Source organism: Dermacentor silvarum, chromosome 9, assembly GCF_013339745.2.
Source record: "Dermacentor silvarum isolate Dsil-2018 chromosome 9, BIME_Dsil_1.4, whole genome shotgun sequence".
Classification (NCBI taxonomy): domain Eukaryota; kingdom Metazoa; phylum Arthropoda; class Arachnida; order Ixodida; family Ixodidae; genus Dermacentor; species Dermacentor silvarum.
In genome coordinates this window covers 41,377,744-41,392,702 of record NC_051162.1, presented here as the reverse complement: position 1 = coordinate 41,392,702, position 14,959 = coordinate 41,377,744, and the positions used below count along the sequence as shown (strand labels likewise).

General features: G+C 47.1%; 1 protein-coding gene across 1 annotated transcript in view; it reads left to right on the top strand.

The window, feature by feature from the left end:
* Window positions 1-14,959, top strand: part of LOC119463549 (uncharacterized) — a 61,896-nt gene that overhangs the window by 44,999 nt on the left and 1,938 nt on the right. The gene's annotated exons all lie outside the window — the stretch shown is intronic.

Sequence of the window (14,959 nt, the reverse complement as noted above, 5' to 3'; positions counted from 1 at the left end):
ATGAAAGGAATTCATTTTTATAATGAAGAGAGTGCAACTGAGCACCCCACCCTGTGACACTCCAGTTTCCTGCACAAAAGGTCGTGTAAAGCATTGCCAACCCGAACACGGAATGTGCGATTCAGCAGATAACTTTCAATGACATTTAACATATTACCACGTATACCAAAGTGGGAGAGGTCTCTTAGTATTCCAAACCTCCCCGTGGTGTCCTAGGCCTTTCCCATGTCTAGAAATACAGATAAAAAGAATTTTTTGTGAACAAATGCTTCACGTATCTGTGCCTCAATACGTATCAAATGGTCAGTGGTAAATCAACCCTCGCGAAAACCGCACTGGTATGGGTCAAGCAGCTTGTTTGATTCTAGGAAATGTATCAGACGGCGGTTTATCATTTTCTCGAAAGCTTTGCAGAGGCAGCTTGCAGGCGCGTAGCCAGGGGGGGGGGGGGCTGATGGGGCTTCAGCCCCCCCCCCCCCCGCCCCCCCCCCGAAATTTTTTCGTGCTGGCTTGCACCACCGACCAAAACTAACACCGACGCCGGCAATCATTCTGGATTTTGTCTACAATGTCTTTTTCACGCTCGAAAAGACATTTCGGCACGATCATTGCGAACTCGGGCTGGATTTCGTGACAACGCACTTGCACCTGGAATCACGTAACGCAAGGAGCCCCATCCGAGCACAAACTTTCATCGGCTTTTCGATAGCGAGCGGGCGCGTTGCGGCATCTCGCAGCGGCCGCGGAATATACGGAGCGCATGGATTTCAATTACGAAACTTTATGGGTATAAAGTTCTCATAAATTTTTGACGCCAAAGGTGCCTGACATTTCCAAAGGCATGCTTTAAAAGATTTTCAACTCCGGAACTTTAAGGGTGTAATGTTCTTATAATCTTGGGCCAACATGCGCGCACTGGAGCCCTCCTGTCCAAGCCGTTCCAGAAATGGAAGCACGCGCTCGCAATTTTCCACACACACGAAAATACTAAATATCACCTGGACTGTCAGCTAGCGGCTGATACTTTTCTCCAAACATTTTCAGGAAGTGTGCCCAATGTGATTGATCAGCTGGACCAGGGCAGGCAAAGTAAAATATGAGAAAACAGAAGAAAGTAAAAGGCCTAATATTGAGAATTTTTTTTGCGGGCGACAAGGTCTGGCTCTCCGTGGCCACAGGGACAGGGGCCCTGTGGATTTAAGCAATGCCCCTGCTGAAAACACAGGCATTTTCAGAGTGCTTCTTCGCATGCGAGCTGATTGTGGAGATACATATCTCAACCATTTGGAAAGTTGCCCCAGTAATGCCTCGTATTTAAGCCCAGACGCACAAAACCAAATTATAGAAATTTGTGGTGACATTATTAAAGAAAGCCTAGATTCAAAAGCAGGCTGATTCTTCATACTTCCTGACGAAACGACGGACATCGCTGGAATTGAACAGCCTACTGTTTCTGCAAGGTACCTAAACAAGTATGCCAACGACATCGAGGGGGTGTTTTAGGTTTTAGCACCGGAATAGATGCCCATTTCTCATTGTGACAGCAGGTTCTATGTAAATGTGTAAATACTGCTGCAGCGTCTAGTCACCCTTCCAGTGACCACTGCCAGCGCAAAGAGAATATTTTTTAGCACGAGTTTACTAAAAAACTACTTGCGCTCTACAATGTCTGTGGAACGCATGGTTAGGCTGGCGCTGCTATGCACTCACAGAGACGTCGGCATCAACGTGTCCGAAGTCATTGAACGCTTCGCTCAACTTTCCCGCCGAGAAAAGTTTGTCCTTTAGATAGCGAAGGCAGCAAAAATCAATGCAAGTAAAAAGCACTGTTCCTTCAGGTTCATAAGTTCTTAATTATGAAAACGTATGACCGTTCATTAGCTTTTAAAACCGCAGAAATTTTCGCCGTTTATTCTAGCAGTTGGCATCATGATCACAATTATCACGCGAATACAAAAATTACGAGAATACCAATAACCAATTTTGACCATCCTTGCTCATTGAAAGCCCGGCCCACGCGGCGTTCGCCAAAAACACACTCGGATATTGGGTGGTTCAACTTACCGCATCATCTATGGCCTTCGTTTGTCTTTTTCTTTCCTTTTCAGCTACCTGCTTTTATTTCTTTTTTGAAACGAAGGAATACCCTCCTTTAATTTTGGGTGCAGAATAATTGTTGGCGTTGTGCAGGCAGTTAAATTACACATTTTCGTACTGATTTATGCATTATTCCTCTATTATTCTACCTGTATGGCGCTATCGCGACCGCTGCATGGCCCAAGTACATAACACGATTTCTCCGATCATAGTTGTGTTCTTGCCTAGATCATCTGTATTTCTCTGCGCAAAGTTACTATCTACTATCTGTGACTGAGCAACATGTTTATTTGTCTTATTTAACGCATTATATACACTGACGTTTGCTTAAATACGCAGATTTATTGGAGACTCATACGTATTTTTAAATATCTTATTGCGAGGTTTTGTGTATACAAGCAGTGAACTTTGTTTCCAGCGACTCTTTTTTTGCCCTTTAGCGATTTGTATCTTCGCATTTGTATATTCCATTCTATCTTCGCATTTCTAATATATATTTTGCAGAACTCCCACTTTTTATTTATACTCACTGCTGTGAGTATTATCTCGGTGTAATTACAATACACGACGAGTTACAGCTGCTCCTGCGCAATCGATTGCAACGAGGGATAGCGTCATTGAGGTTTCTTCCTGGCCGTTGCATATGTAGAAAAAATGTAAACAAGGTTATTGAATGACAAAGATTCATCAAAATATTTGTCCTCAACTTATTCATTTCATGGCCTTTGTGTTTTTCATATAAGCGGCAGGCACTGCTTTGTTGGTTTCGAACTGATATTGACCCTTTTCGCGGCGATCCCGTGGGCGCTGCCATATTTGATCACGTGGTGACGCGTCCATTGCTTGCCTCAACTGCCTCCGTTGCCTCCTTGTTTACAATGGAAGTGTATGACGCCGGCGCGGCTTAGAGTTTGCGGAGATATCGTAGACGGTGACTAGGTGCACGACACGAAGCTTGGATCACAGCTTCAGAGAAAATGCAAAAGCGCTTTCGGAGCTGATTAAGCTATGTCCAAACGGCGCAAGCAGTGTATATGGTGCTTCTTTTCTAAAAGCGGTGCTAAATATGTATTCCAAGCTTTCCGATTATGAATTCTGTCAGGATTAGTGTGTTTTGCTCTTTGTTCTTTATTCGGCAAATAATTTGAAGCAGTGGCTTGTCAGTTTCTGACTCAGTGAAGTTCCTCGGTGCGGCCACTATCTGGTTATTTTCTGCCTAATCACTCGCGGGTGTGCTCAGTTCCGAATCCGATAGATTTGTTCTTGCTGCGCACAAGGCTTGAAACGTAGCTGTTTTGTACATTGTAATACCTTGTAGCAAATATATATTACAGCTAGTAACTTGCTTACTCTTGTGGACCGTCACGAAACATTCAGCTTCGACCATTGGTGCGCCATAGGTGTAGTCCGTTATTTATTATGTGCATACAGTGCGCATATATTCAACTGTGCCTCCATTCGCTTATTCTTGATACGTCGGCGATAGAGTGGGCGTAAGTTTTCCTGCCGTTTGGACAGATGTGTATAGGTAACGTGCGTGAAACTTACTATTACAGGAAGCGGCGCTACTCCCTTTGTAATTGTTTAACGAGTGGTACTCACTCGCAGAAAGTTACCTATCAAAAAGGGGTCAGGCAAGGAGACACAATCTCTCCAATGTTATTTACTGCATGCTTAGAAGAAGTATTCAAGCTCTTAGACTGGGAAGGCCTAGGAGTGAGGATCAACGGCGAATATCTCAGCACCCTTCGGTTTGCGGTTGACATTGTCCTATTCAGCAACAATGGAGACGAATTACAGCAAATAATTGAAGACCTTAATAGAGAAGTGTAATAATTGGGTTGAAGATGAATGTGCACAAGACAAAGATAATTTTCAATTGCCTGGCAAGGGAACAAGAATTCAGGATCGCCAGTCAGCCTCCAGAGTCTGTAAAGGAGTACGTTTATCTAGGTCGATTACTCACAGGGGACCCCGATCACGAGAAAGAAATTCACAGAAGAATAAAATTGGGTTGGAGTGCATACGGCCGGCATTGCCAAATCCTGACTGGGAGCTTACCACTGTCGCTGAAAAGAAAAGTGTACAATTATTGCATTCTACCAGTGCTAACATATGGGGCAGAAACTTGGAGGTTAACAAAGAAGAAGCTCGAGAACAAGTTAAGGACCGCACAAAGAGCGATGGAACGAGAAATCTTAGGAGTAACGTTAAGAGACAGGAAGAGAGCGGTGTAGATCAGAGAACAAACGGGGATAGCCGATATTATAGTTGACATTAAGCGGAAGAAATGGAGATGGGCAGGACATGTAATGCATAGGATGGATAACCGATGGACCATTAGGGTTACAGAATGGATACCAAGAGAAGGTAAGCGCAGTCGAGGTCGGCAGAAAACCAGATGGGGTGATGAAGTTAGGAAATTTGCAGGCGCAAGTTGGAATACGCTAGCGCAAGACAGGGGTAATTGGAGATCGCAGGGAGAGGCCTTCGTCCTGCAATGGACATAAAATATAGGCTGATGTTGATGACTCACTCTTGCCGACGTTCTGGGGATGAAGCTCTTTCTTTGAAGGTTAGCGATACAAGGCTGGCGGATGAGCAAATTTATGTATCCTCGAGGAAATCCGTACATCACGAAGTGCTGGTAACACGGTCGGACATTTGCAGCAGCGGTCCGCGAACTTCGCCGTACAGATTTATTCTATTCCTTAACATGCCAATCACTATTTTTGCAGCCAACTACTGCACACGTCTTCAATCCACATTATTCAACCTAGCATGATTGGAGCACAGTGTGTTAGCGAAAACTCAGTTGCATTTCCGACAGCTGATAGCACAGAAGCAAGGGAGAAGCGGTAATGGTTTCGTATTCGTGCGCGGTCGCTGAGGAGAGGTATGGCGCGCCGCCGTGAGCGCCATCTCGTTTCTCTAAAACAAACTGCTCCGCGAAAAGGGTGGATAGTTCTAAAGTTCATGTGATGTTTTCTTTACTTATTAATTAGACAAAAAAAACGCGGAAGCATTGATATCAGTAATTTCTGCCAGAAGTTGTGGGGCATACGAATATATTCTTTTATGAAAACATACATATTTTAATGGACTGTGCATAGCGTTCAATAATTCGTTTGCAGCATCTAATATACAATGGAATTGGCAATACAGTTATTATTCATGCATTTGATCCCTCGACAAATTCTATACGGAGGAGGCCGCGCTGCAACCTGAGCCCCCCCCCCCCCCCCCCCAACAAAATTTCTGGCTACGCCACTGGCAGCTTGTTAGAGCTATGGGCCGGTAACTCGATACAGACAATGGATCCTTGCCCTGCTTCTGGACAGGGATCACTGTGGCCTCTTTCCAGGCAGAGCGGATCTCGCCGGAGGTCCAGATAGAGTTATAGAGACAGAGAAGGGTTTTCTTCGTTTCAGAGGGCAGGTTCTTCAACATTTCGTATAGTATGAGGTCAGAACCTCGGGCAGATTGATTGCAACACGTGAGTGTTGCACGCGCCATCTATTGGGACCTCTTATAGCGGTTGGCTTAAAGCCGGCTACAGAGCCCTGCCTTCAGACGGCTTGTATTTAACGCGTAGCGTCTCTTCGACACCATTTCTAATGCGTTCATTTTTTATTTACTAGCGTGAAAATCCGTCCAATGTGTATTCTTAATAAAAACGCTGCGGATCACGGTAATGTACATATTGTTACACACGAGGTGTTTGAGGTCGAACCAGATGAATCTGGTTGATGAGAGCTTCTCGAGCACGGTCCCGAGGCAGCTTGGCTCACGTCTTTCTTCTCTTTCTCCCATGTGGTTGTCTGCGCGGCAGCCGTGGTCCATGGCAAGAGCTCGTGACAATATATTTTGCCTCAAATAGGCCTGAGGTTTCCTTTGCGCTGTATAATGTTGACGTGTATGACCCCGTGCCAGCAGTGCTAGTAGCTTGGTTGGTCTTGGCCGGGCGGTTGAATCGGTTTTGGTGGGGCGGTTGAATCGAGAAACAGAGAGACAGACAGACAAAGTTTTTCTCCTTTAGGTAGCCCAAGATCGTCTTTAATAAAGAAGCATGCGTGTCAATAGTGTTGCTAGGGAGCCATGACATGAATGTATACGCTAGCTAAGTATTGTGTTTTCTTTACATGTGGTTTTAGCAAGTGACCTCTTGGCTGACTATACTGGTAGACGTTTTACGTCGAAACCTGTACTTTTAGGCATATTTGTCTTGCCTATGGAGTTGTTATTCTAAAGGATATGAAGGAATCATTAAAACTAATTTCTGCAGATTTCTACTTTAAGGTTGTTTACAATGCAAATTAAATATGACGACAAAATTTGCAGACTACCCAGAGCAAGTTCAGTGGCTTTTCCAGTTCTCGAATGTTAGTGGACGGGAAGCATTTGGCTCCATGGAAAGGTACCTGTGTCGTGACACATGCACAGTCGACGATCGTCAAAATCTGATCTGCAAATCTGATGCGTCGGAAAATGATACATGGCCCAATGAACCTTCCAGCGTAATCGTTGGTGACCGTGTAAGCGTTAGAGTGTGCTGTTTGTTCATCAGCATTTCTGTTGCGCACAGAAATTGATTACACGAGGCTCGGCGACAACATAGGCAACAAATAGAACCATCGATAACGTTCGGGAAACTTCCGGTAGAGAAAGGCGCATCTTACGCTGAGCGTGAGCGACAACCGTTAACATTTGTCAGGCCATTAAATGCGGACACTGCACAAAAATACACGAGCAAGCGTGTCAATTGTATTACTAGGGAGTCGTGACATGGATATATACACTCCCTAAGTATTGCGTTTTCTTTACATGCTGTTTTAGCAAGTGACCTCTTATGCTGGCCATACTGGTAGACGTTTTACGTCGAAACCTGTACTATCAGGCATACTTGCCTCGCTTGTGGAGTTGTTATTTTAAAGGAAATGAAGAAATCTTTAAAGCTTTTTCTGAACATTTCTACGTTAACGTTTTTTATCATGCAAATTAGATATGACGACGAAATTTGGAGAGTCCGGCGGCTTATCAAGTTGCCGAATGGTAGCGTTCAGGAAGTATCTGGTTCCATGGATACTGCTTTGCTCAAGCAGTTTTCGTGTAACAATTCCGCTGCAATACCAAATTCTTATTAATACGCAATGTTCCGAAAAAAGCATTCCTTTCCGTGTGTGACTTGAAAATCTTGAATCTCCTTGTTGGTCAACCGGAACAGTGTGGAGGCCATGAACGCAGAAATGATTAGACAAAAATATTTCGCTGATGTTTGCAATGAAAACAACTGATACATGAAAGCGAAGCTATTTAAGTGACTTCTGACACGGTTCACAAGTACCAAGAGTATGTTTCTTGCCAATTCTTATGACTATTCAACACATGACGCCGCCAGAGCGTCATCACCGATCCTTGGTCATACGGTCGCTTCGGGGCTCACACTCGGGCAGCGTTGCTGAAGAACGCCACCAGCTATGACTGCCGCCGCCGTGCAATCTCCTAGATGACCTTCAACGTGGAGGCGGTAAAATGCGATGGGGCAAGCAACAATTACGAATTATTGGCAGAACATAAACATCGCGAAGTCAGTGCATATGCATTGCATATCAACAAAGTGCAATTTATTTTCAACAGGTAATAATTACGCTTGAAACCAAACCTTACTGACGGCGCCCACACAAGCGACCGCGGCATGGCGCCAACCTTTACCGTCGTTGAGCTCTATTGCGCAGTCGTCGTGGCACCGTAGTGTTTATGACGTCATCGCGCCCAGCTGGGCGAAGCTGCAAGGACGACGATGCAATGTCCACGACGGAATGACAACCATGGCGCGACGAGAAAGGCATGACGACAACTGAGAATCACTACAACAATATGACGGCCAGGGAACGACAACGACTAAAATGACAGCGACTCTGTGACGATGGTACAATGTTGACTGCTGGAAGATGGCGGCGTGATGGTAAGGATAACAACTGCAGTGGCAGCGACATAGTGAAAATGGCTGAAGAATGATGATGACATGACAACGAAGGAAGGGAGAGGGAGGGAAAACAAGAGGTGAAAGGCAGAAAGGTTAACTAGGTTAAGTTTCGGTTGGCTACTGTGCACAGGGAGATTGGGTAAGGGCGGAAAAGATAAGACAAGAAGATAGAGAAAAAGTTGCAGTTTCACCCGAAAGGCGAAGTATCGATTGCGATAGCAAATTAGTAGACACGAAGTAAGGATATTAGTTTTTTTAGCCAGTATAAACTTGCAAACGTTCACTTGCTACTTAAATTAGAAATCACGGTGCCACGCGCGCACAGGTAGATATCAACAGATCTTACTCGAGGAGCTGTATAAGTTTGCAAATATTCGCTTACTAAGGAAATTAACAAGCAGGATTTTCACCCGCGCACAGGTAAATATGAACACATCTCACTCAATGACCGGGAAAACGCGCTGTCAAAATTCTGGAATGTGGAAGTGTGTTAGCAGCAGCGAGGGAATTTCCCTTCAGGCTTCGTCTCCCTTCAGCGCGAACTAAGTGTCAAAAGCACAGCGCATACGAAGCTACCAGCCCTCGACGCACTTTGTCCACATCGCGAATCGCTTTAGATATGAGGCCCGCGCGACCGCACACTTTGTCCATATCGCAAATCGTTTTCAATATACGGCGGCCGCGCAGTGGCGCCGTAGGCAGCAGACGCCGGAGTGGAACGCGCTCCCCGGGTGCCTCGCGCGCGATGAAAGACGGCGCGCTGCCTACCCGCTTGCCTTCCTTGCGCGCGCAAGATTGAGCCGCGATCATCGGCTGACCCTCGCAAGCTTTCTTTCGCACATACAGCATACGGTGCGCGGCAAAGATGTTATCGTGTTTGAAATCAATACGGAACATCACGACGGCGCTGACGGCGACGACGTCTGCAGAAATCCTTCTTTAGTGTCCATATAATCGCTCTCGCAATAAAAACAACGAAGGAAACAATGAAGGCCATGAAATAATGACGATGCTATGACAACGACGGCATGACATGATGGCGTGTTGGTGTTGGAGCCATGCGCAGATAAAGTGCGGGATGTCCGGATGTGCGGACCCCTCCGCTTACGATTTGTGTGCGCAGTTCCAGTGTACGACACATGACAAACTCCTTAGTGGCTATTCCTGTGCTTTATTTTTTTGCTCTGGCGAAACAAGAACGGTTAAATGAATGTTGCAGAGAACCGGCGAGCACGTAAACTCGTCGTAAAGACAGCTGGCACGGATGTCGTACTCGGCTCTCCCAGCCACCTAACAAGCCGAAAGAAATGTCGCTGTTTCGACCGAAACGCGAAGTATCGATTGCGACATAAAATAAGTATGCAACTATAAGAACAAATTGTAGTAGTTTTATCGCCCGTATAATCTTGTAAACGTTCTCTTTCTAACTAATTTAACAAGAACGGTGTAACAAGCATGGTGTAACACGTGCACAGGTAAACTTGAACCATAGCCTCCTATATTTTTTAATGCCCGCGCAGTGGAGCGGCGGAGGCCGTCCGCTGCCCTCCCCCTTCCTCCTCGATTTACGCCTGCCTTCTCCGCAAGAGGCGCTCGCTCCCCACCCCCCATAGGGTGCCTCGATGCCAGCGCCGCCGTTCAGGGTGGTGCCATTATTTGACCGCACCCGCGCCGCCGCTTTCTCGCTTCGACGCCATCTTGAGTCACAGCGCGCGGTTGCGAGTGCTTGGTGCCGGTGCTTAGTTCGAGACAGAGTGCGCGCGGATGCTTCGCTGACGCTTCTACTTGCTGGACAGTGTTCAGCCGCATGAATGACACGCTTTTCAAGTGCATCGAGTCGACATGACGGGCTGCTGTGTTCCCAAGTGCACCGGATCGACGCGTAAAGCGCTTCGTTGTTTACGCTTCCCCCGGGACCCAGAGCGAAGGAAGAGATGGGAAGCCCAAGTAAAGCGGTATCACTGGAAGGCAACGGATAGCTCCTACATTTGCGAGATAAGTGTCAAGAAAGTTTAGACTATCGCATCGTGTTTTTCATTTAAATAAAGTATTCTCTGATCCTCGCTCACGTACCTACGTTCGCTCACGAACTAAGCACTGCACCGATGCTGAGTAGCCTATGCTTTGCGAGCGCGCGTCGCATAGGCTTTTGCCGTTTTGATCGGCGCAGTCTATGCGAGTAGTACCCTTATTTTAAGAACTAACGAAAATGCTTCGCCGCGAAATAGCCTTACATTAGCTACAAATCGTCATGTAAACCACCTATTTTACTTTTTCACGGGATGCACACATCGTGTGTCTCTTGTTTCTTTTTTTTTCCCATCAGTTTCTTTTTTCGTTACTGGTTATTTGGGACTAAAGAACGCAGTGCTTCTTCTGGGGAGAGCGGCTCTTGTGTACGTGGCAAGCGAAGCATTGTGATTTTCTCTGATTTCTCAGCAGATATCTTGCGGATCTCAGGTTGTTACGTTATATAGCTGATTTTTTAGACGAATATATTTGTAGCGTGGTGCTCGTAAGCCGATGGTCATTCGTGCTCATTCCCGATCGTAGTGGGTACTGTGACGGTCTTTAAATGCCTGTGCACGGTATGCCCAGGTGTAGTAGAGTTAAGGGGCATCGTGGGACCAAAATGTTTCGGCGCTTTCTGGCATGGTGTCTGTTGTAGCCTGTGCATTTCTTCGAAACGTGTGAAGCGAGGTAATACGTACAGCATTACTTCTGCGAAAATTTATTTTTAGGCACTGTAATGGGTTCTCTGTATTTACAAGGCAACTTTTCATATCAATAATCACTTTTGTTGTTTTACTTGTACTTAGAAACACTTTGAAGAGGACCAGTACGAGGAAATCGACAGGATGGGCGCCGTCTGTTCAAGTCAACAGCCCTGCATCATCATGGACTATATTTTCGAAGTGAAAAACATTGCTAATCTGTATTTGACTGTCTTAGTTTCATTTACGGTTTTTGTACGCGATATGTATGCAGTGTTGTTTATTTTTTCAATGTAGTTATCAGTGTTCTAATGGTTATTTATAAAATGTTCTGCACTCGCCATCGATGTCTTTGGATGATGCGACGTATTCGATGGCAGCTGATGTATTCTGGCTGGATATCTTAATTAATATTACCCGCGGTTGCGTTTTCTTGTTTGCATTCTTGTTTTCGATTTATATTGTGTGTAATAAGGTTGATGTTGAACCCCCCCCCTCCCCCATGTAATGAATAAATAAAAAAAAACTCTCACTATCCCGAATTGTGTGTCGAGCCTACCTTGCGAATTTTTTTTTTTTTTATCTCGTCTTTCCACATAACCTTCAGGCGCCACACAGTACATATAATTTTTCACGTACATATCTCTTTCATGATTGATTGTACTAGACATTAGAAGTACATGTATTTTGTGCATCGTTTGGTTTCTTGTGTGTACTACGCAAGATTGACACAGACAAGTTACGTTACATGTTTCTCTACAGCACTAACTAAACCTTATTTTCACATCGCAGTTATTTTTACACCAGCTTAATCCTGTCAGCACACAGTTTTGTGGGCAAAAAAAGCAAAATTGCGCGTAGATATCGTCAAATAATTGCAACGAACGCGAAGAGCACGCGCAACGCAAGGGAAACTAACCGCCGTGCGCGAGTGGCTGGCTACGGTAAAGGAAGCGTGACGTGTAAACCAAAATGCAACAGCGAAAAAGAAAAACTTCCACACACAGGGGGTCGCAAACCTTATATACCAAGCATCGAAGCGCAAAAAAATAGTGCGTATTTCAAACATACACACGGCATATTAAATGTAAATTGAATTAGGCAACTTGGGCATGTTCCCGTCGCCATACATTTACGTCTTGGGCCTTGGACGAGTTAACGGCTATTGGTTATAAAGATGTGCAGATGCGATACCGATAAAAAAAATCCTCATCAAGGCAAAGCACTTGGAAGTGCGCCGCGACTAACACTATTTATGAACGCAAGCGTAGCTGAGTCTCAGCTTGTGTGACTCAATATGGCGGCGCCAGCGGGGTTGTCTCCACCCTGGACGGCGGCGCTGGGCATCGAGGCACCCTAAGGGCGCGTTCACACTGAGACATTCGGCGTCTGGAGCGGCGCGGAACCCAGTTCGGCGGCGGCGAGATCCGCCGGAATAGCGCTTTCCGCGCCGATCGCTCCTGGACCGATTTTTGCGGCAGCTGCCGCCGGATTCCCTCACCGCGGGCCAATCGGAGCGCGAGTGAGAAATTCGAAAGATGGCGGCCAAGTCCGACGCGCTCGTCATGTCGCAGTCTTCAAGGCTCGTCGCGACATCGGAAATGCTCATCGAATAGGTGCGTGCCCACCCCATCGTTTTCGACAAGCACCATGTGAAGCACAACGGGACCTGACAAAGTGGCGTGACCCAGCTTCTCGCGGCGGTCTTGCAGGACGAACCCCCCGCCACCGCTGGCGTCGTTGCTTTGGCGAATGCTTCTACGCGTCGTGCATCGCCAGTAAGGTGTATGCCAGCAGGCGTAGCATCATCGTCGTTACAAGCAGTGACGAAGAGCCGCAAAATAAAAACATGCCAACTCTACACGAGAGGAGATAAGTGCGTACTTTCAATAGAGTGTATATAAAGGCGGAGTGAGTCCAGCGAACGCCTTGGCAAGCACCCATAGGCTGAGGAGAGCTCACAGGCTGAGTAGCTGTCGTCTGCTCGACGCACCGTCTTTGTTGCGTCGTTCGCATCGTTTCTGTCACGCTTTCTCCATTTAGTGGACTGCATTTTGTTGACAAAATCACTGTTTCTATCACTGAGTATGAAAACTAGATGCAGCAGAGTGAAACGCCTGTCAAAGCTCCATGCTGCTGCGGGGTAACGTCTGCGACGCCACAAGGCGTCTGGCCGACGTTCCGGCGGCGCGGTAGGCAAGCAGTATATGAACGACGCGAATTTCGGCGGCAGGAGAAATCCGTTCGCTGTAGACGCCGGATTCCCCAGTGTGAACGTGCCCTAACCCCCCATACGCACCCCATACGGCAGGAACGCGAGCTCCTTCTCGCGTTCCTGCCGACGCGAGCGGCGTCGCTTGACGCGTTTCGATCTTGGACGCAAGAGGGTATAAATATGGGTCCACCGCTCGTGCTGCCAGAGTCCGACGAACGCCGTAGGAGCGCTTGCTGTTTTCGCTTTTGCCGAGTTCGCTAGCTTTAGGGGCACAAGTTCGCCCAATCAATTCTGTTCATCGTCGACGCAGTGTTACTTTTTAACACGAAAGTGTTTTATGCCGGGGTCCACCAAGACTTCACTGACGTATTTCCGTCACGGAAATACGTCATAGAACATAATACAAAGAAAGAAACCAGAAGAAAAAGTTCCACAAACATGGAAAATTTGGAAATCGAACCCACGACCTCTCGGTCCGCGACGATAGATCGCCGAGCGTTTAACCCATTGCGCCACAAACGCATTTGCAGAGAGCTACACAGACGCGCCTTATATATGTAACACTCCTCCGTGTACCCGCGCTCTTGCTCGGGGCGGTGCCGCCGCCTACGAGCAGAAAAGAGAAGTACTGCATTATGACACTAACGCGCACCGACAGTGAACGCTTCGGTGGTCTCAGCACTACGACGCCTCGATGCCAGCATTCGAAGGGACGCTGGCATCAAGAAGCACTACCAACGCCACCTAGGTGGCGTTCACCGTACTCAGCACAGCGGAGCGTGGCCTCCGCAATTAGCTCTGAGAATGTTTCTGAAGTTGATCGCGGAGGCTGCAATTACGACGCGCTGTACGCGCTGATTTGACTCGGTGACGATTCAGTTACGTGCTTTGTCTTGCGCGTTGTATTAGTGTGTCAGTTACGTGCTTCGTCTTTCGCGTTGTGCTAGCGTGTGCAGCGTAGTGCAGCTTCCATATGCACGACGGTTGCTCATGGTCATCGACGTTGGTAGTCGTGATGGAGGAGACGTGCCACCAGGCGTCAGCGTGGGTGCATCAACGCCTAAAGGCGCTTTAGCCACAAAACACCAATAGACATTATATGTCAATGTGCAATAAACATTACACTATTTCTGTGAAGACACGTTTCACTTTCGTGTTCTATACCGACTCCTATATAAGAGGGATCAACCACATTTTTTGTCTACCTGTGTGCCAGGCAGCTCACCGTCACCTACGTGACAATATTTCATGCTGCATTACTTTCGACATACCGATGTGGTTTTCTATCCGCAGTGTGGAATCAGTTGGGGTGCCCTGCGCCCGACAAGATGCCGTACTGCTGCGTACCACGCTGCAAGTCTTCGAGCAAACAATGGACGCCGGGCATATCGTTCCACGAGATACCAAGCGATCCGGAACTGCGAGCGAAATGGCCAAAGGTCATTTCTCGGGACGACTGGACACCGAATACGACGTCGTGTTACTCGACTGTATGCAGCCGACACTTCGGTTCCTCCTACTTTAAGGAGGGCTGCAAAATTCGCAAACTCAAGAAAGACGCTGTTCCCAGCATTTTGGAAGAGTATCCTGCGTACCTGCAACCTCCGAAAAATAGAGAGAGAAGCGACGCGTCTGTGAGAAAACGTGAGGCAGCTGCGCCAGTGAACACACCACCGCCGAAACGAAGAGCAGTTTACAGCCAACTGGAGTGTCCTTCGCTTCCTCTCAATGATTGCCGTCCGTCGACGTCGCCTCTCAAGAGTTATCACTGATGGATTTCTCCGCAACCGAACTGCCGCTACCTCTGGAAAACGGCGCAAGCGAGCGCTGCATCACTACGACCGTGCAGGTGGACAGAGCTGTGCAGGTGCCGTCATTATTCTCGGTTTCGGCAATGGACAAGCGAAAGTGGAGACGTAACGAGCGAGACTTGAACGCGCGAATTGA